Source organism: Camelina sativa, chromosome 18, assembly GCF_030686135.1.
Source record: "Camelina sativa cultivar CO46 ecotype springtype chromosome 18, ASM3068613v1".
In the NCBI taxonomy this organism is placed as follows: Eukaryota; Viridiplantae; Streptophyta; class Magnoliopsida; order Brassicales; family Brassicaceae; genus Camelina; species Camelina sativa.
Genome location: NC_141897.1, coordinates 3,313,216 through 3,334,372, shown reverse-complemented (window position 1 = coordinate 3,334,372; position 21,157 = coordinate 3,313,216). Strand labels below are relative to the sequence as shown.

At 36.4% G+C, this 21,157-nt stretch overlaps 1 long non-coding RNA gene and 1 pseudogene across 1 annotated transcript; one reads left to right on the top strand and one right to left on the bottom strand.

Moving 5' to 3' along the window:
- The first annotated feature begins 4,329 nt into the window (after positions 1–4,329).
- Positions 4,330–10,916, top strand: LOC147921448 (flavonoid 3'-monooxygenase CYP75B137-like; annotated as a pseudogene).
- A 5,118-nt stretch (positions 10,917–16,034) lies between these two features.
- LOC147921447 (uncharacterized) lies at positions 16,035–16,648 on the bottom strand. Its single transcript, XR_015588236.1, has 3 exons — positions 16,581–16,648; positions 16,293–16,417; positions 16,035–16,200 (listed from the first exon to the last, which is right to left on the bottom strand). It is a non-coding gene; the product is annotated as an uncharacterized LOC147921447 (long non-coding RNA).
- Positions 16,649–21,157: the final 4,509 nt, after the last annotated feature.

The following is a 21,157-nucleotide window of genomic DNA, read 5'->3' as shown; positions in this document are numbered from 1 at the left end:
GTTGAAACAAATTTTTCGTTTTATGTTGAATCTAAATAATTTGAATATTAATATCTAATATTCAATGTTATTCTATAGTCTAACTAAAATTTTAGAAATGATTATAGTAATATAGAAATTTAATAAAACTTATTAAAGGAATTTACAGTTGTGTCTATTTATCGTAACTTTTCGTTAAAAACTATTTTAATATTTAAAATTAATTTTACTTTGTTTTTAAGAGTTTTGTATTTTAATTTTAATTTTTCGTTGATACAGTTTCACTCATTATTAAATATATTTTTAATTATAGTTATTTAATAGAAAATTACATTTACTCATTACAATCATTAGTTCAATATTCTCAGTTAGAATCACTTTGTCCTAATGATTTTTTTTTTAATTATAACTCTTTACCATAATTCTTCATAAAAATATCTTATATTTATAATACTTTAAACAATATGTTTTGCAAAATTGCGTCTATTCTACATAATATTTTTTGTTATAAGTTTTCATTTTGATGGTTGTGTTTTTAGTAACAGTTATGTATTTAAACTATTCTATTACATTCAAAAAAATTCATAATGTATAATTTTAAATTTTAAATTTTTTTTTCTCTAAAATACTTCCCCCGCGACATCGCGGGGGTCTGAGCCCTAGTAAAAATAAAACATATATGCAAAAAGAATGACCAATATGATTTTGCACATGCCATATCATAAATGTAGAGGTATGTGGTGAGGAAAAGGTAACTTGCAAATCATATAATAATAAAATAAATATTTTGTTTCAGTATTTTGAGAATCTATACTATTAAAGCAGAAGTACCCATTAGACTCAAATTGGACCATGACTTTGTTTTAGTATGTTTTTCATTACAAATGATTAGAGAATCACTTAATTTAATTAAATTACCCTATAGTTTTGATTTCAATAAATGCCCATTATACCCCTTAATCGCCCACTTAATTACGACCGGATCGGGACGCGGATCCTCTTTAACCCGGTAATAGAACAAAAATCTACACGTGGATCCGTTTGTAATCCGGGTTAATACTATTCAGATCGTTTATTTGGTTTGATTCAAGAATAATTATTCATACAACCAAACATATGTATTATCCCTATAAATAAGGAAACTGGTATCCGAGTATTTAATGGCTTCAGTAATATCAAATATTAACTACTACCATATTTAATCCCTATAATTATTACGAATATTAATAATAATGAGAAATCTTTAATACTTATGGATTGTGACTTTGTTGCTTCAAAAATAATCAATAGATTAAATACGAAATTGTATATATATGTAAACTTATTTGATTTACTTTTATATTGTTAGATAATTACGGAAACAACAAATCAACATTTAGTTTAGATTTTTCAATATTTCCTTCACAAAATTATAGTAATTAATTATGATTAGTATATATAGAAATAATAAAAAACGCAGAAATTATATATATGTAAAGTTGTAAACTAATTTACATAAATTGTGTACTGTATATCCCACATCGACTAAATATTTTGGAATATGGTTCATAATCACTATAATATATGACTAATATGTTTTGAGTACAAATGAGCAGGAAGTTTGATTTATCAGGTATCCAAATTTAACAGTTTAATTTGGGTCTATATTTGAGTATATTTAAACTTTTAAAAAGTAAACATATTATAATATATTTACGTTTTTAAAAAAAGTTTAAGAAATTATAAATTTTTTAATTCTTATAGAATGTTTAAATTATTATCAATAGTTGAACTCCGTCGAAAGTTTAAAATATTATAATATATTTAAGTCTATAAAATATTTAAGTATTATTAATATTTTTACTCTTAAAAATTTTAAAATATAAAAATTTTTTGAGTTAAACCCATTAAAACATGTATTTTTATCAAACTATAAATTAAATTGGGTTTTCACAAATTTGCTGAGATTTGATATATTAAATATTAACTTCTAAATAATAATCTAAATATATCTAATCTCACTATAAATACAATGATTTCCTAACTATTGACATATCTCACACTAAAATTTAACAAGCAACTTCTCCTCTTTTGACGACAAACCAAAATAAAGAAAAACTCATCCTCTTACAAAAATAATTTCAGATATTGCGGTGTGTCTATCCTCTTACAAAACTACTATATGATATTGCGGATTGTCTATTCTCTTACAAAATTACTATCCAATATTGCGGTGTATTTGTTTCCATGAAAAACTACATTCTACAAACTACTTACTCTATTAAGATTTCCAGTTTACTGTATAACCCCAAATATACAAATAAACGCTATATAAACAAAGAAAATACGTCAAAATAAAAAATTACATTACAAAAATATAAATTAAAAAAAAAGTAACTAACAAAATATTTAATCTCGTGCTGTAGCAAGGGGTATCACCTAGTTAAATATTAAAATACGGGAAGACACACACGGTCATTTGGTTGATCCGCTAACCAGTGAAGTTTTAAAGTCATTTACATTGTTTGTTAGAAAAATTGGAAATTCCACAAAAGGAAGTCATATCTTTATTACTTCACTGTTCACTCACTTCAAATTTGATGTCCTTTTCAAGTTTGGTTTGAAAATTCTGGTTTCAATTATTTTCTTTTGTATAATTATAGCTTTAGCCTTCTCGCCTTCTGGGTCCAAGATTGCAACTGGATACATTAATTAGCAAATTGCAGCTGATGGAAGACGAGAGAAGCCACTTCATTCCAGGCTGGAAATGAATACCACAACTAAGTAAATAGTAAATACACATCAAGGTTCAAGGATATCTTTCTTTCAAAGCCACTTCAAAGGCACATATGACCAAGTAAATACATTATCAAGGTTGAAGGTTTCTTTTATTTTTTTTCTTCTTTGAATGATCCTTTCTTTCAGATGTGTAAAAGAGGCGTATTGAATCTAACATTTTAAGTGATTTGTTTAAAAATTATAAATCCTATGTAAAAGTTTAAAGAAATTCATTGTTATTGAACTAAGAATTTAAAAAATTCTACTTTATAGATTGATGTTTTTTATAAAATGGTTATAATATATTGACTTAAAAAAGGGCGTAAAATATAGCCATATAATATTTTTTTTTACAGTATTGTATAAATTATTTAGCATTATAATATTTTTTGGATTTTTCCCTTTTTATTGAAAATTAATTAAATTTGCCTCCAATTAAATATTAATTGATTGAGTTTGTTCTATAATATATACTAGGTTTTCACCCGCGGTACACCGCAGAACTAAATTATAAATTATTGTTTTTTAAATAATAATTTTTAATTTATTTAGTTTTCAAATTCCCAATTAATTAAATTTTATCTAATTAATTTATAATTTTTAAAAAAAAGTTTTTTCTTCTTCTTATGTTTTATATAGTTTATAACCTAATTACATTAAATTTGTTATTAGATAAAATATAAAATTTTAAAACACTTAGTTTTGTTTTCTTCAGTTAAACAGATGTATATGCCGCCTATATGGTATGTTAGTGTATATTTTTATGTATATACAATTTTTTTTTTTGAATATTAATGTGTTGTAGTATGTGTAATATTTTGTAGTTCATATACTAAATAATTTATAAGTTAATTTTCCAAACTATGACTACAAATCTATAGTATATGAAATAAACTAATAGTTTTAGTGTTGTATCTATAGTCCAAACTCGCCATGCTAGGTAGATCACGCAACATGTTTAGAAAATTTTAATCCGCAAAAACTTATCATACGAAACCCGTGAAAGTAAAATATATTATGTGAGGCTAAAAATCACTTTTTATCAAATGAGTTTTTCAAAAATCACTTCACTCACCTCCTTATAAAATAAGGAAATAAAATCTGTATACATTTACAATTATATTTGTTACCTTTTAAAACACTTAGTTTCTATAAAAAAAATCAAATATAATTAAAATTAATTTGTTTATTAAATTAACTATTTAATGTCAATGGCATGTCTGTAAATAAGTGTCAACTTCAGGATTTTTTTTATAAATGTCTCAAAAAATGTATCTATAAATGTATATATATTATTTTTTTGAATAACTAAGAGTTTCGGCCTAGGCCTCACATTCACTCACGCCATGAAAAGTGTATTGTACCATGTACACACACAAAAAAAATAATCTGCATACACTCTCTTTTCATGGATTTTGTTTTGTTTTTTTTGAGTGGCTTCAAAATTTGGGTCCTTAGAAATACATTATCATGTTTGCCAATATACATACACATATATATATATATATATATATATATATTTACAATGAACATTTCGATTAAAAAAACGATGAAATTATATCATCTACTTAAATGTGAAGATGAATGATGATGTACCACTGCAACCGTATACAAATACCATTATATATACCATTATATATATGGAAAACAATTTAAGTCCATCTCATAATTTCTACAAACAGATGTAAACGATGTTTCCGATTTCAACTCTCATCACTGAAAACACAATATTGATTAATGTCACATCTTACGCAACTCTCGTTCTCATAGCTATCTTATCGATTCTATGGTACTTCTTGAAACGCTCGCCACATCCACCTCCACCGCCTGGACCGCGAGGGCTACCTATTGTCGGAAACTTTCCCTTTCTTGACCTGAAGGTTCACAGATACTTCACAACCCTCGCTCAAAGGCACAGTCCAATCTTCAAACTCAATCTTGGTTCAAAACTAACCGTAGTGGTCAACTCTCCAGCACTAGTTTGAGTGATCTTGAAAGACCAAGACATCAATTTCTCAAACCATGCCATCCCTCTGACAGGCCGAGCCCTTACCTATGGCGGTATCGACCTTGTTTCGTTACCGTATGGAGCCGAATATGAAAATAAAGAGAGAACTTTGAGAAATTTTTACTGTTTTATTATAATCTCTTGATACATTATAGTTTTAGGGTACATTGTCTTATATAGAGGCAGAAGAAACAATCTAGAATAGGATGAGTCATTGTGACAGCTGTGGAAAGAGCTAGTCACCATCCTTATCCTGCAAGACACCAAATGGTTATAGAGCAGGGGAATTGCAGGTACAATCTTTGTCTTCACTTGAGAGTGTTGACGGGGTTTCTGTGATGGGCCTCTTCCTTGTTGGACTGTTTTGTGATCCATTTCACCTATATCACTTATATTCCCCCTCAAACTTGTGGTGGGTGAAGCACCAACACCAAGTTTGACTATTAGATCTTCAAATTCCCGTTTTGGTAAGGACTTGGTAAAAACATCGGTCAGTTGCAATTGTGCAGGTACATGCTGTGTTTCAATGTGTCACAATGCTACCTGCTCCCTGATGTAGTGAAAGTCAGTGTCGAAGTGTTTAGACACTGCAGAGAGATTGTCATGCAAGTACACTGCAGAGAGATTGTCACAACGGAGCGGAGTAGGGAACTGTTGTGGACTTGCAAGTCACGTAGAAGAAACGAAAGCCAAGTAATCTCGTGAGAAGTGGCCGTTAAAGCTCTGTATTCTGCCTCTGTTGATGAATTTGAGACTGTTCCTTGTCATCTTGTTGACCAACTTATCAGCTTAGGACTGAGAAGTATACAGAAACCAGTGGTGGAGCATCGTGTCTTCTTACATCCGGCTTGGTCACTATCACAGAATGTCGAGAGTGACAAGTTGGAGCTTCTTTTTAAATATATACCCATGTGCAGAGTTCCCTTTATGTATCTGAGTATGCGTTTGAGAAGAGCAAAGTCAAATACCGTAGGTTCATGCATCCTTTGACACACAAAGTTTACAGAAAATTGAATGTCAGGTGTGGTTATTGTAAGATACTGGAGCTTTCCTGCAAGACTTCTGAGAAGAGTTCAGGACTCTGCTTGTACATGTTTTGTGGTAGTGGAGTTGGCATAGGATTGCAGTTAGTCATTGCAGCTTGATGAAGAATGTCTGATGCATAAGCTGTCTGGTGAAGAAAAAGACCTAAAGAACACTTTTGGATTTGAATACCAAGAAAATTGCTTGGTGCTCCCAGATCTTTCATTGAGAATCGCTTGTTGAGGGAGATGAGCAGATCATCTAAGAGTGTTTGATCATTCCCTGTAAGAAGCATATCATCAAAATACATTAGTAGCACCAGATATTTACCATTTTTATGATAGGTGAATAAAGAAGGGTCTGATTTGTTGCAGGTGAACCCAAACCTGATTAAATATTTGCTAAAAGTGTCAAACCAGGCTCTCAGAGCTTGCTTATGTCCGTAGAGTGCTTTCGTAAGACGACAGACATGAGATGGTCTTTGTGTATCAACAAAACCAGGTGGTTGCAGCATGTAAACTGGTTATAGCAATTCTCCATGAAGAAAAGCATTTGATACATCGAGTTGTTTAATCATCCAGTCTTTAGCTGTGGCAACATCAAGAACCATTCGTATAGTTGCAGTGAGTACAACCGGACTGAATGTTTCAAGGTAATCCAATCCTTCTTCTTGATCAAAACCTTTCGCCACAAGACGTGCTTTAAGCTTATCAACTGATCCGTCCGGTTTTAGTTTGGTTTTGAACACCCACTTGCACCCTAAAATGTTTATTTCTTCTGTAGGCTCAACCAAATCCCATGTATGCAACATATGAATAGTACTGATCTCATCATGAGCTGCATCGTTCCAACCAGGATGTGCCAGAGCAGCTGTAATGTTTTCGGTTCTTTTGGAGAAAACCTTGAGGTGAGGAGAACAAATCTGGGATTAGGTTTGTGAATGCCGTCTTTTGCTCTTGTTGTCATAGGGTGAGTGTTATTTTCGTTTTTTTGGTCCTCTTGTTGCTCTTGTTGCTCTTCTTGGTGTTCTCCCGCTGATGCAGAGTTCTCGATCTCAATTTCTGTTGAGTTTTCCTCCTCACTAATTTCATGATCATCTCCTTGTTGGACTGTCTCATGTGGTACAAGAACTTGTTGGACTGTTTTGTGAGGGATATGACCTTGTGGAGATGATGATTGTGCTTCATTAGAGCTTGCAGTTGGAGGAACTGAAGCTTCTTGCCAAGCTTGCAGAAGAGGAGTCTGATATACAGGAATTAGAGACTTGTACTGTTGTGTAAATGGAAAGCAGCTTTCATCAAACACTACATGTCTTGATATGTAGACTTTACCCATTGGAGGATATAGGCAGCGGTATCCTTTATACTGTGTATGGTACCCCAGGAATACACATTGCAGAGACTTCAGATCGAACTTGTGATTGGCCATGGGTCTGAAACACGGATAGCAGGCAGATCCAAACACTCTCAACATGTTGTAGTTCGGTTTTTGATTAAAAAGTAGCTCATAGAGACTGCAATTGTTTAATGTGACAGAGGGAAGCAGATTAGAGATGAAACTTGCTGTAAAGAAGGCTTCTACCCAGTGATGAAGAAGAGTACGGCTGTGAAACATCATTGAAAGGCCAAGCTCCACCAGATGCCTATGTTTCCTTTTAGCAATCCCATTTTGCTGAGAAGTGTAAGGACATGAGATTCTGTGAATAATTCCATGTTCTGATAAGTGTTGTTTAAAAAGATTGCTTGTAAACTCTCCTCCCCCATCACTCTGAAAAACCTTGACCTTAGTCTTGAACTGATTCTCAACCATTTTCTGAAAAACTTTGAAGATTGCAATAAACTCTGATTTTGCTTTCATTTGATAGAACCAAGTAAACCTTGAGAAATCATCCACACAAACAGCATAATACTTAAATCCTTGGTTTGATACAACTGGTGATGGTCCCCAAAGATCACAATGTATTCGATCTAGGGGACATAAAACTCTAGAATCAGAAGAAAAAAATTGAAGCCTACTATTCTTCCCCATCTGGCAAGGCTCACAAATGGAGGTGGTGCTGCTCTTATTTGTAATGATATCCTTGCTGGTTTTAAGTTGTTGGAGAACTTGTGAATTTGAATGCCCAAGTCTGTGATGCCATGTATCTTCAGAGGCTGTGCACTGACGGTTAGAGAACAGAGCTACAAATTCTTGATTCCCCAACATATACAACCCACTACTTCGAGGACCCTTTGCTACCACCTTCTGGGTAGGTATATCAACAACGCAAACTTTATAAGATTCAAACCACACACCACAAGGCAGGTCATCACACAGTTTAGACACAGAGATAATAGACTTTTGCATGTCCGGACAGACAAGAACCTCATTTAATGAAAGCTTACCTGAAGTGGAAGCAATGGTGGTAGAGCCAACGTGAATTATAGGAAGAAAGGTTTCGTCTCCAACCTGAACTGTGTCATTCCCCGTGTAAGTTGTTGTAGTCTGCAGGTTTGTAGCAGAGGAGGTGACATGAGCCATAGCTCCAGAGTCAGTGACCCAGTCATTGCCATCAGAGATTTGTAGAAAGGAGAGCACTTGAGCTACATCAGGACGTTGATAATTTTCATCGAAACGGTTCCAGCAGTCAGTCGCAACATGTCCTGTTCGACCACAAATCTGACAGATTGGTCTTTCTCCAGTTGCTTGAGGATTGGTTTGATGTTGATAAAATCCTCTGCCTCGTGAGGAGTAATCACCACGTCCTCTGTTTTGACCTGAAGACCTTCCTCTACCACGATAACCTCCTCTCGACTGATTCCCATATCCGTTTTGTTGAGCATGAAAGGCAAGATGTGGAGTAACCGAGTCAAGAACACTGTAGGACCGAAGCTGAAGCTTGGTGTCAAAGCTTTCGACTTCAGAGACTACATCACCGAAGCTTGGTGGAGAGATCTTGCTCAGAGAGCTTTGAATGACAGTCGTGATTGGGTCATAATCACGACCCAACCCATTCAAGAACCAGAATATTTTCAGGGACTCATCAATGGGTTTTCCAATAGAACTCAAGGCATCACAAATGGCTATAAACTCACGACAGTACACAGCAAATGACAAATCTTTCTTTTCTAAAACCCATAGACTACGGCGAAGAGTAAATTTCGTAGCAATGCTACGCTTATTGAAGTTCTAGAGGTAGTGATGTTATGAACATACCTGAGGACTTCTTCAGAGAGAGTACCAAATAGCCACGACCGAATGAGTTGATCTGTGCAAAACCAGGCTTCATATTGTGGGTTTGGGATCTCCGCACCGTTTGTTATTGAGATGGTTCGAGGTGGAGCTGTGACGACACCATTCACAAAACCTATGAGCTTTTGACATGACAATAGTGACTCAAGCTGAGTTTTCCAAAGGAGATAGTTGGTATTATTGAGCTTAATAGTGACGGTATTGGTGACATCTATATTGTCAGGAAAGGGATACACAGTAGCCATTGATGGACCTGTTAAGGTTTACAATAGCTCTGATACCATGAAAAAAAGGGAGAACTTTGAGAAAACTTTATTGTTTTATTATAATCTCTTGATACATTATAGTCTTAGGGTACATTGTCTTATATAGAGGTAGAAGGAACAATCTAGAATAGGATGAGTCATTGTGACAGCTGTGGAGAGAGCTAGTCACCATCCTTATCCTGCAAGACACCAAATTGGTTATAGAGCAGGGGAATTGCAGGTACAGTCTTTGTCTTCACTTGAGAGTGTTTACTGGGTTTCTGTGATGGGCCTCTTCCTTGTTGGACTGTTTGGCGATCCATTTGACCTATATCACTTATAGAATATAGAATGCTTAGAAAAGTTTTTACGTTGTCAAGCTTCTTAACCGTAAAACCTTGGATTCTTTTTACGAGCTTCGACGCAAATATTTTTGGGAAAGAACGAGGTATTTGTACAAGAAAGGTCAAGAAGAATCACCGGTGAAACTCGGAGACCAGATCTTTTTGGCGATGATGAATCTCACAACGAATATGTTATGGGGATGTTCAGTGAAAGTAGAGGAAATGGAGAGTGTTGGAACACAGTTTAAAGAAGTCATTTCTGAAATAATTAGGCTCTTAGGAGTGCCTAATGTTTCTGATTTTTTCCCGTTGCTAGCTAGATTCGATCTTCAAGGTCTTGTGAAAAAGATGCACCTGTGTACTTGAGAGGTCGGTGCGATAATTGAAAGAGCCATCGAGCAGATGCAACGACAGAGAAGTAGGAGCGGTGATGATGGTGAATGTAAAGACTTTTTGCAACATTTGATGAAGTTGAATGAGAAAGAAGCTGACTCGGAGGTTCCCTTTACACTAGAACATGTCAAAGCCGTACTCATCGTAGTGAATGGTTTCAGTTTTCATAGTTTAATTTATACACTTTGGAGGATAACATATTCTTGCACACTATGTAGACTAGTCTTAAGATCTTCCGATAAAAAACAATAAGATGTTTATTTTTTCATGAGAACTGACTTAACATGTGATTACTTGTGAAGAATATAGTAGTTGGTGGTTCAGATACAACAACCAACACGATAGAGTTTGCAATGGCCGAGCTAATACGCAACCCGGAGTTAATGAAGAAAGCGCAACAAGAGCTAGAAAAAGTTGTATGCAAAGACAACATAGTTGAAGAATCACACATCACTACACTTCCTTACATATATAGGAGCCATTATGAAAGAAACACTTTATCCAACCATTCCTTTGCTAGTCCCTCATCGTCCAACTGAAACCGTTGTTGTGGGTAGCTACACTATCCCTAAAAATGCTCAGACATTCATCAACGTTTGGTCTATTCATAGAGACCCAAATGTGTGGGATAACCCAACTGAGTTTCGTCCTGAGAGGTTTATTGATAACAACACTTGTGATTTCAAAGGAACAGATTATAGGTTTCTTCCATTTGGATCTAGAAGGAGAATGTGCGCTGGTACAGCACTTGCTGAGAGGATGGTTTTGTACACTCTCGCGACGCTATTGCATTCATTCGATTGGAAGATTCCCAAAGGTCACATGTTGGATTTAGAAGAGAGGTTTGGCATTGTCTTGAAGCTCAAGAACCCACCTGTTGCCCTGCCCGTTCCTAGGTTGTCTAATTCGAATCTTTATCTATTTAAAATTTTATAGAAATGGTAAAAGATTGTAATAAAAACCGCAACCGTTGTTTTGGGGTGAATGTACTATGCATTTATTTTTATTATTTGTTATCTAGAAACCAAAATAACCGAGACAGAGTAGTACACTGAAAAGAAAAGAAATATGAAATAAAACACACAGGAACATTTACCCAGATTCAACTCTCACTTGATCATGGAGCCAAGAAGTCCTTCCAAGTGTGAGGTAAGACTGAAATCTTCCATCTCTTGTAACACTCTTTGCAATAGTTACAGCCACCTTATTTGCAGTAAATGCAACTTGAAACTATACATTTTTAAGTTTAAAATTTATTTTTGTCCTGAAAATAAACATCATTTTCCATAGACAATAAAATTTTGAACTAGGACCACTTCTTTTACTTTTTTTTTGAACAATTATATAAAATTAACTCAACTAGATTTTAACCCGCGGTACACCGCGTGTATATAATTTTTATTATTATTTATATTTCTATTTTATTTATTCTTTAAATATTGGATGTTTTCCAAATAGAAGAATAACTAATTTTTTCGACCGTTTTTGCGGCTAAAATTTTACATTAGTTTTTTAACCCGCAATATACTTCATGACCATTTGCTAGTTATATTTAGTTTGTTTTACTTAGTGATTGAGATTCTATTTTGATTTTTAATTATTATAACAAAAAAATAAAGGATCTAAATACATAGTAAGTCATTTATACGCTATGACTAAGTCACATTTTTCCTAATAAATTAATTATTTTACACAAATTAGTTAAATCAACTTAATTTTTATATGTCAAATATTCTAATATTAATAGTGTTGACAAATAATAAAATGGGGAATTAACCCGTGTTAGCACAAATTTAATATTATTTTATTAATTCTAACATGTCCTCTTTATAACTCATCTACTATATAACCATATTATATACTATTTTAAAATATTTTAATTTTACTTATTCGTAATATTTTAAAATTTTATTAAGTTTATATATATTAATTATAATATTTAAATAAATGTGAATCGAAGTTTTTCTTACGTTAAAAATCAAAACTCACACGTTTTGGAAAACAAAATAAGAATCAAATTGTTGTTTTCTTTGTTTGCAAAAGATTCAGAGATATAATATCTTCAATACAAAATAGAAGGTGAGTTAAATATATCACAGTTTCTGTTTTCATATTGATTCTGCTGTATTTTTTAGTTTGTATGGTATGTAAAATATTTAGGAAACAAAATCTGAAGTAATGCTATTTTTAGAAATGTTTTAGGGATTAACTTTGTAAATAAGTTTTTAAATAAGTACAAATAAAAGGGTGGAACCAAAATGTAGTTCAAAAATGTATGTATAGATTGAGCCAATAGTGGAGAATGTTGTTTACATAAGTGATATAGTGCGCTATGGTTAGAATTTTTGCACCTAACTTATCTGCTAAAAGTTATTTAGTATTCCTTTTGACTCGTTTGTCTGTTTTTGTCTGTCTTTTGTGTTTTTTCTTTTTCCCGCGTCTTTAATCTTGTACAGGTTTGAAGGAGTTATGCGGGAATTAGACATTTTTGGGCTTATTTGGGTTGAGAACGAAAAAGGAAGGAACCGGGCATTGGACCGATCAATCCAAAAATTCTGCACTGACGCATTCGTCTGACTCCTTGATGCCAATGTCCGATGTGCCTATGCGGGTGGACCGATTGTCAACGTGTTTGTCACAAAGTCCATCAGCGAGTCCGTCAAGAAGTAGTTCAGCTACTCCTGCAACAGGTGTGATGTCTGCAACATTTGTGAATTGAGCAATGTATTTCTAGCCAACAGAAGTTGATGTCATAATGAATTGTGAACTCAATGAATTTATTTGGTAATAGGATTTTGGTTAAGAGGTTGCAAATAAAAGTTGTATCAAACTAATAGCCAAGTTTAGCAATTAATGCCTTGAAAGAGGGCTTGTCTATTCTTGTATTCATGTTCTATGAAATACTCTATGTCTCAATGTTTTTTATCTTATAAGTTAAATCGTTTTATTTTTTGCATTTTTTATTTAGTCAAAAACAAACAAAGTTTTGTCTATATTAACTGTTTAGGAGTCTCGCAATTCTTTAGAATATCTTTGGTCGTTGTGGATTGACCCCAAGTATACTACCTTGCGGTTAAGTGTATCGGATAATTACTCGAACAATCACTTTGCACCAATCAGTATCGATGTATTTTCCGCACAAAACCCTGGAGTCCCTTGTTACTTTTTATGTGGTTTTAGCTTATTCTAGTCTATATAATCCTTTGTGTGCTTGTTTTGGTCTTCGTGGAGTTGATCCCTAAGTACTACTGTGTGTGTAACTATGCACTTGCGGTTTTATAATGGGTAAAACTTTTTAACTTGTTACTATAACCTCTCAACTAGCTTTCGATCTTATATGAGAACACAATATAGAGCAAAGAAATAACATAAGAAAGAGATGAGATAACTATGAAGATGAAGCAAAGGAATGATGTAGAACTTAAACGAGGAGCACACACAAGGTGTAATGAGTTCATGAGGCCTCCAATGTGGAGACCATACATCTCGCACGAGGCACATACCCTTCATAGAATCCACTAAAACACACTTAGCAGGGTGTATTGAAACCACAATTTTAGAAGATTTTATGGGATTTAGGAAATTAAGATTTTTGCTAGATTTTAGGGAAGTTTATATAAGTGATGTTAAAATTCTTTTAAATCCCACCTAAAATCATGAGATTTAGATTTCTGTATTTTTAACTAAACAAATCCTCTCAAATCCTCCAAAATCCCTAAAACTTATTAAAATCCAAATACACAATCTGTTTTGTGTAACAGTGGATTTTAAAATAGATTTTTAAATCATCAATTTAATAACAGTGGATTTTAATGGACTTTTTAAAATCAATGATTGAATAACATAGGATTTGTAAATTTTATAAAAATCACTTAAAATGTCAATTTTAATACACTTAAATGTTTTCATCTTTATCTCTCACCTTTTTTTCCCCCTCTTTGTTTCCCGCTACTCTCGCACAAATCTATATATAGATACTACAAAAACAATGAAAGTTTCTAAAATACTTTATTACCAAACAAAAATATATCTTGTCTTTAATGATTAGAACTAATAGGCCTCAGGGCATCTTTAAAGGGGCAACTATTTTTGGTGTTCTTAGACTAAATATATTATGAAAATAATGTAAGATCAGTAGTTAAGATCTTTTGTTAAAAAATTAGTTATTGGGAGAACATGTTTAAGATCATAAGATTTAATAATATAATAATATTAAACAAATCAAGAACATTTACAAGTATCTGCATTTTGCAAACTTAGCTTCATAATCAAAATGTTGTTGAGAAGCATAGTTGAGGTTTGTTTAACAAAATTTCGTTCAGGTTCAGTAATATTTGAATGTAAAAAATGCAGTTAAAAGAAAACCTTTACTTATATAATGGTTTTGTGGAACCAACTCCCTATACTCGTGAAGATTATTACTCTTCCTTGGATCTCTTCCTCGCCTCTGCCTCCAAGAGCTCCAGATCTTTGTTGAACTTGCAGATGCGGTAGATGCACCTGTCAATGAACAGAATATATGCCAGTGTAAGAAAGCTAAACTGCAGACCAAAAACTAACTGCGAACCAGAATCAATCAAGTTGTGAGAAAGCTTCACCAAGAACCAATTGCCAAAAGAGTCACAAGAACATTGTAAAACTCAAATTGATCAAGTTGTAAAAGAGGATAAACACTTACCACCGTGCGAAAGAAGTAGCTAACAGTGTTCTCAAGACCTCTTTTTGCAGCATGATGTTCGATGATCTTTGAACGCGTAAGAGGAACTCTTTCAAGTGCAGTACATGCTAGTCTCATTAGCGGCATTGTGAATGGTCTGATCCCTTCTGTTAGCTACACATGATCATCGTGCAGTCATTGCACAAGCATAAGTAGAATCTCAATAGAAACTGAGCAGAGAAGGGCAAGTCTAGTGCTTTACATCTCACTTCCACTAATCTAATTTTCAACCTATTAATCACTTCACAGTACTACGCCGAGAATCCGATCAAACATTAGAGACTCTTAAAAAACAACAGTATATTCAACCTATCGATCACATTAGCACTCAAAATAGCGAAACATAGACATGGATCAAACATCACGAACTCTAAAGAACACATTCGATTTGATTGATGTTCATGGATACAAACAAGAAACAACATCAAATTCTCAGCTTTATGTTGAATAGACAATCAAACAGATCCAAATTACAGGAAATTTTAGCTAAACATCATCAAAATCAGAGCTTCAGAACACTATCAAATTTGCCACTCAACGAGCAAACCCAATCACAGTCAGAAGCAAACCAGATCGAATTTCGTGAATTCGAGAACAAACCTGATACTCCCAACAATGGCCCTAGCTCGAAAATATCGAAGAAAATGAAATGATAGTGATCTCTCGTTTGCCAAAAAAAATTTTCCAATAACAATCGGCCACGTCACACAAGAACAACCCAAAAAACAGTTTTACAATAAGATCAATAAAACTAATCTAAACCCACTTTTTCATTTTTTCTAATTTAAATAAGCCCAAGAACATACTAAGTGTTATGCCAATAAAGATGGCCTCATGCGCCTCAGAGTAACCCTCTTTCCCAGAGAGCAGCTTTCATTGTTTTCAGTGATTCTTCCATATCATCACAAATGGTGTGAGGATCCGGTATTATGGTAGGATCAACCGTTATCGTGATTGTCATTTCCCCCGCATAACTTGTGTAAATTATGAACAATGCCTATCAAACACACATAAAACAAGACAATTAATTAAAAAGAAAAGCTTATACCGTTTAAACTAAATTACACAACAACACAAAAAGACGTACATATTGATGTCCATAAGAAATCGACGAAATATAAGTGATAGGATGGCCATGGAAACTGATTTCTTCCGTAGGCCCCATAACGTTTGAAACACATGCCATTGTGTTCACCGCGTGTAGATTGTATAATGATGATACTACCTATAAGACGAGAGATTTATGATACTACCCATAAATATAAATGCAAACAAATCTCAATTTATTTTACCTTAGCTCCAAACACTTTTAGGCCTATTTTGATAAGATAAATACGCTAGAGCTGCGTGATAAGAATGCTTTTTTCGAGCCAGCATAGCTTTGGATTTTTTCAAATGAACCAATGGATCGGTTTCTAAACGAATTGATAACGGTAAAACAATAAAGCTAAAGTAGTTCCCCCATCTGCATTTTGAATCCTTGACCATCATTTCTGCCAAAGGCTTTATGAAGAAAATATATATATATATATATATCAATATGTGCAATTATTGTTTGTTGAGAACTAAAGAGTTATATTGTATAAGTCTCTAACCTTGAACCCGATGTCTGGCCTTAGATTTACTGTACAACCTGCACGGAATCGTATTCCATCTGGAAGACTATTCCGATATGAAGTCAATAATGCTCCATCCTCCTCATTATTCTTGTCTTGTTGTTCTTCAAGAAAAAGACGTGCGGGTGAAACATTAATTTATAGATCATATAAACAGCTTCGTTTCATTGTATTAGAATCAACTTCAGCAGGCTAGGTTATTAATCGTTGTAATTTAATCACTAGAACTCTTAATAATACATCATCTATACTGGATTTAATGTTTACCATATTGTCGGTTCATATAGCTAGAAAGAGCAGCTTGTGTAATTCCGAGTAGAACATCGTTGATCGTCTAATAACAGCATATGCAATATATAGAAAGCACAGATATCCATTAGAAAGTTGTTACGTAAGAGAAATCCTCTCAAATGAGGTCTGAACATAAATCACGTACCATGTTCATAGCATTCTTGATAAGTTCTGTATCCTTCAAAAAAAACATTGTCGCAAAAAGCAAGAACATATCTACGACTGTATTCCATATCAGTCTCAATGTAGAACCAATGGTGAATGTTACCCATAAGAACCAGTCATTTTTTTCAAGTCTATGCGTATGCGACACAGTGCTTCCCCGTTTCACTGAAGGAATAACATTAGGCAACATGTCTCGATTTGATGTTTTGTGGGTACATGCGAGCACGAGGGAAAAGAAGGACATTCTGTAGGAAATATATTTGAATGAATATTATGTAACGTGTTTACAGCATATATATAGTATATACAGAAAACCCTAGGAGAACTTAATTACACTTAGACCCTCATACTATACTACTCTGACACGTCCCCTCAAGATGGAGGTAGTGGACGAACTCCAATCTTGCTATTGAGATTTTGAAAACGTGGTCTTGGTAGAGGTTTGGTGAGAGTGTCGGCTAACTGATCATGTGTGTGAATGTGAGCAACACGAAGAGCACCATCTTGGATGTGACCACGAACAAAGTGATAATCAAGGGCTATATGCTTCATGCGTGAGTGGAATATGGGGTTCGCACATAAGTACGTAGCTCCCATGTTGTCGCAGTATATGGTTGGCGGTGACCGGAGTGTGATACCCATCTCAGTGAGGAGATTACAGACCCACCGAAGTTCTGAGGCCGTGTTTGCTACGCCGTGGTATTCGGCTTCAGTGGAAGAACGAGCTATACCTTTTTGCTTCTTCGAGGACCAGGAGATAGGATTACCACCAAGATAGAGAATGTAGCCATTTGTAGAGAGATAATCGTGGCGATCACCGGCCCAATCTGCATCGGAAAAGGCATGGAGAGTGAGAGGTGTACCAGCCTGGAGGAAGATCCCATGTGACGATGTTCCAGGGAGATAACGGAGTATACGCTTCACAGCTTGCCAGTGCAGATCAGTTGGGCTGTGCATGAATTGTGAGAGGCAATTGACCGCATAGGCGATATCAGGACGGGTGAAAGACAAGTACTGGAGCATACCAAGAACCTTGCGATATTCAGTAGCATTCACCAACGGCGTTCCGGAAGTGAGTGTCAGTTGTGGTGAGGGAGCCATTGGTGTTGAAACGGGCTTTGCAGCGAGCATCTTCGTTTTGGTGAGGAGATCAATGGTGTACTTATGTTGCATTAGGTGTAGTCCTGCAGGCGTACGAATGGCCTCAATGCCTAAAACGTAGCTTAGGTGGTCTAGGTCTTTGAGGGAGAATCTGGTGGCGAGCAAGTTGATGATGCTCGACACGAGTGCAGTACTACTACCGGTGATGAGGATGTCATCGACGTATACAAGCATGTAAGTGATGTGTCGACCTTCCCAATGAATAAAGAGTGAAGTGTCCGCAAGGGAGTTCTTGAAGCCAATGGAGAGAAGGTAGTGACGGAGTTCGGTGTACCAGGCGCGTGGTGCCTGTTTAAGGCCATAGAGAGCTTTGTTGAGGCGACAGACATGGTGTGGTCGATCCGGATCAACAAAGCCTGGGGGTTGAGCAACATAGACTTCATCTTCTAGCGTTCCCTGAAGAAAGGCGTTGTTGACATCAAGTTGTCGATTTGGCCAGGAATGATGAACCGCAACGTCAAGAACCGCACGAATGGTAGTGGACTTGATCACCGGACTGAACGTTTCGTTGTGATCCCGGCCTTGCTTTTGTTGAAATCCCTTTGCGACAAAATGTGCTTTATATTTGTCAACTAAGCCATTAGGAAGATATTTTGTGGTAAAGAGCCACTTACAGCCGACGAGGTTTTGTGATGGATGTGGAGGGACCAAATCCCATGTACGGAGACCGACTAAGGCAGTGATCTCGGCGGACATGGCTGGGCGAAAACGCGGATCTTGGAGAGCCTGTGTGACGGTCATAGGTTCCGGCGAGTGTGTGGTAATGGCGGTGTAGGTAAGCTTTTTGGTCAGTTTACGGATGTTGTTTTTGGAACGTGTTTGCATGGGGTGATGATTTACGTGAGGAGGGACAGGATTTGGTGGTGGTGGTGGAGTGTTAGGTTGTGGTGGTGGGGGTGGAGTCGTCGGTTCGGGTGGAGGTGTCGAAGTGGTTGGTAGTGGTGGTGGTGGTGGTGTCGGTGGGTGTGGAGACGGTGAGGGAGAGGGCGATGGTGTATCAGCTAACGATGGTGTCGAAGTGGGTAGAGGATTGATGAGGTACACAGCTGCGGTGAATGCATATGTCCAATACAACATAGGCATGGATGCGTGTCCAAGAAGAGTAAGACCGGTCTCCACAATGTGGCGGTGTTTCCGTTCTGAGATGCCGTTGTGTTAGGGAGTATGTGGAGGAGTGGTAAGATGTGCAATGCCATGACCGCCTAAGAAGGAATGGAGAGCGATGAATTCACCATCGTTGTCGGAGTATAACGTACCAACTTGGGCGCTGAAATGATTCTCGACCAGGGCAGTGAACGCAATGAAGGTCTCCTTTACTTGGGACTTCTGCTTCAGTGGATAGAGCCATGTATACCTGGTGTGGTGGTCCACAATTACCAGATAGTATTTATAATTGTCAACCGATGTGATTGGAGATGTCCAAACATCAGAGTATAGGTATTGGAGAGGTCTGTTGGAGGTCTGTGGCTTTTATCAATATGACAGTCAGAACAAGATATGTCTTTTTGTGTAAACGAAGAAAGCGGAAGAGAAAACTTAGAAATGACAGTTTTTAACACAGGTAGAGAAGGGTGACCCAATCTAGAGTGCCACGATGAGAGATTCGGTTTAGAGGTTGGTGAAGCAAACATCAAGACCGGCGGATTGACGGGCCACTCATACAACTCGTTTTTAGTCTTCCCTTGGAGTAACCGGTCCCCCGTGCTGAGATCCTTCACCTGAAAATTGGAGGGAGAAAATTTCACAGACACTTGGTTATTGTTGCACAAGCAGTAAACAGAGATCAGGTTTTTGTGGATATTTGGCACAAATAAGACATCTCTTAAGTATAAAGGATGAGAAGAGGTAGAGTGGGAGGTGGAACCGGTTTGGGAGATGGGAAGTGTCGACCAATCGGCAATGTTCACACCATCACTTCCTTGGTACGGTTGGTGTAGTGCCAAGTTGTTAAGATCCGATGTGAGGTGGTGTGTGGCACCGCTGTCAAGAACCCAAGGGGTCGCACCGTACGGAGCAGTAACAAGGTTTGCACGGGGCTGCCATGGAGCGTAAGAGCCTTGTGATGGCTGAGAGGACTGAGAGGTGAGTTGTAGCTGCAGCTGGGAACACCGACGGGCGCTATGACCATGAACACCACAGATTTGACAACGTCCGTTGTAAGGGCGAGGAGTGCGTTGATCGTGTCGAGGAGTGAACTGTTGGTGCTGTTGCCAGTGTTGGTTGGAGCGGTTGTTGGTGTTGCCACGACTGTTAGAGTAACCACGGTTGTTGTTGTTGTTGTTCCGGTTGCGTTGTGCCACATTCGCCATGATGGGAAGAACCGTGGCGGAGTTGGTGTTGGCGTGAAGATTCGCTTCAAAGAGGATCAACTTCTCGTGAACTTCAGGGAGAGAGGGAGTGGTGTCACGTCCCTCAATCTGATTGACGACTTGCTGGTAATCATTAGGAAGACCCTTTAGGAGTTTGGCTAGTTGATCATCATGTTCGACAACTTTGCCAAGAAGTGCTAGTTTGTCGTACAAGGCAACAAGGCCTTGAACATAGTCATCAATGGAGCGAGTCCCTTTCGTCCATTGGGTAACTTAGTTTTGCAACTGGAGGATGTGGCCACGACTAGGTTTGGCATATGTGGCGGTGAGGGTGGACCTGATCTCACGTGCAGTTGTTGCACGAGAGACAATGGGTAGAACAGAGGTGGAGATGGCTCCAAGGAGTGCACTGTAGACAAGTTTATCTTGTCGACGCCAGAGGGAAAACGCTGGATTAGCAACGGTGGCAGCAGCTTCGGTGATGGTTGGGGTTGGTACCGTCACGGTACCATCGAGATAAGTGGCAAGGTCGTATCCATCAAACAAGGCATAAATCTGACGGCTCCACATGAGGAAGTTTGTTGCAGTCAGTTTCATGACATTAGAGGTGTTGACATGAACCAACGAAGTGGTGTCAGTCACAGCTACTGTATCGGCAGTGGAGAGGTTGGATGTGGACATCTCGTTGAATCGAGGGAGGAGGCGGCGAAGACAAAGAAAGAAAAAAATAAGGGTTTTGTGATTGTTTGTTTTTATTTATTTATTATTATTTAGGTATCGGAGGCTCTGATACCATGTAAGAAATATATTTGAATGAATATTATGTAAGGTGTTTACAGCATATATATAGTATACAGAGAAAACCCTAGGAGAACTTAATTACACTTAGACCCTCGTACTATACTACTCTTACACATT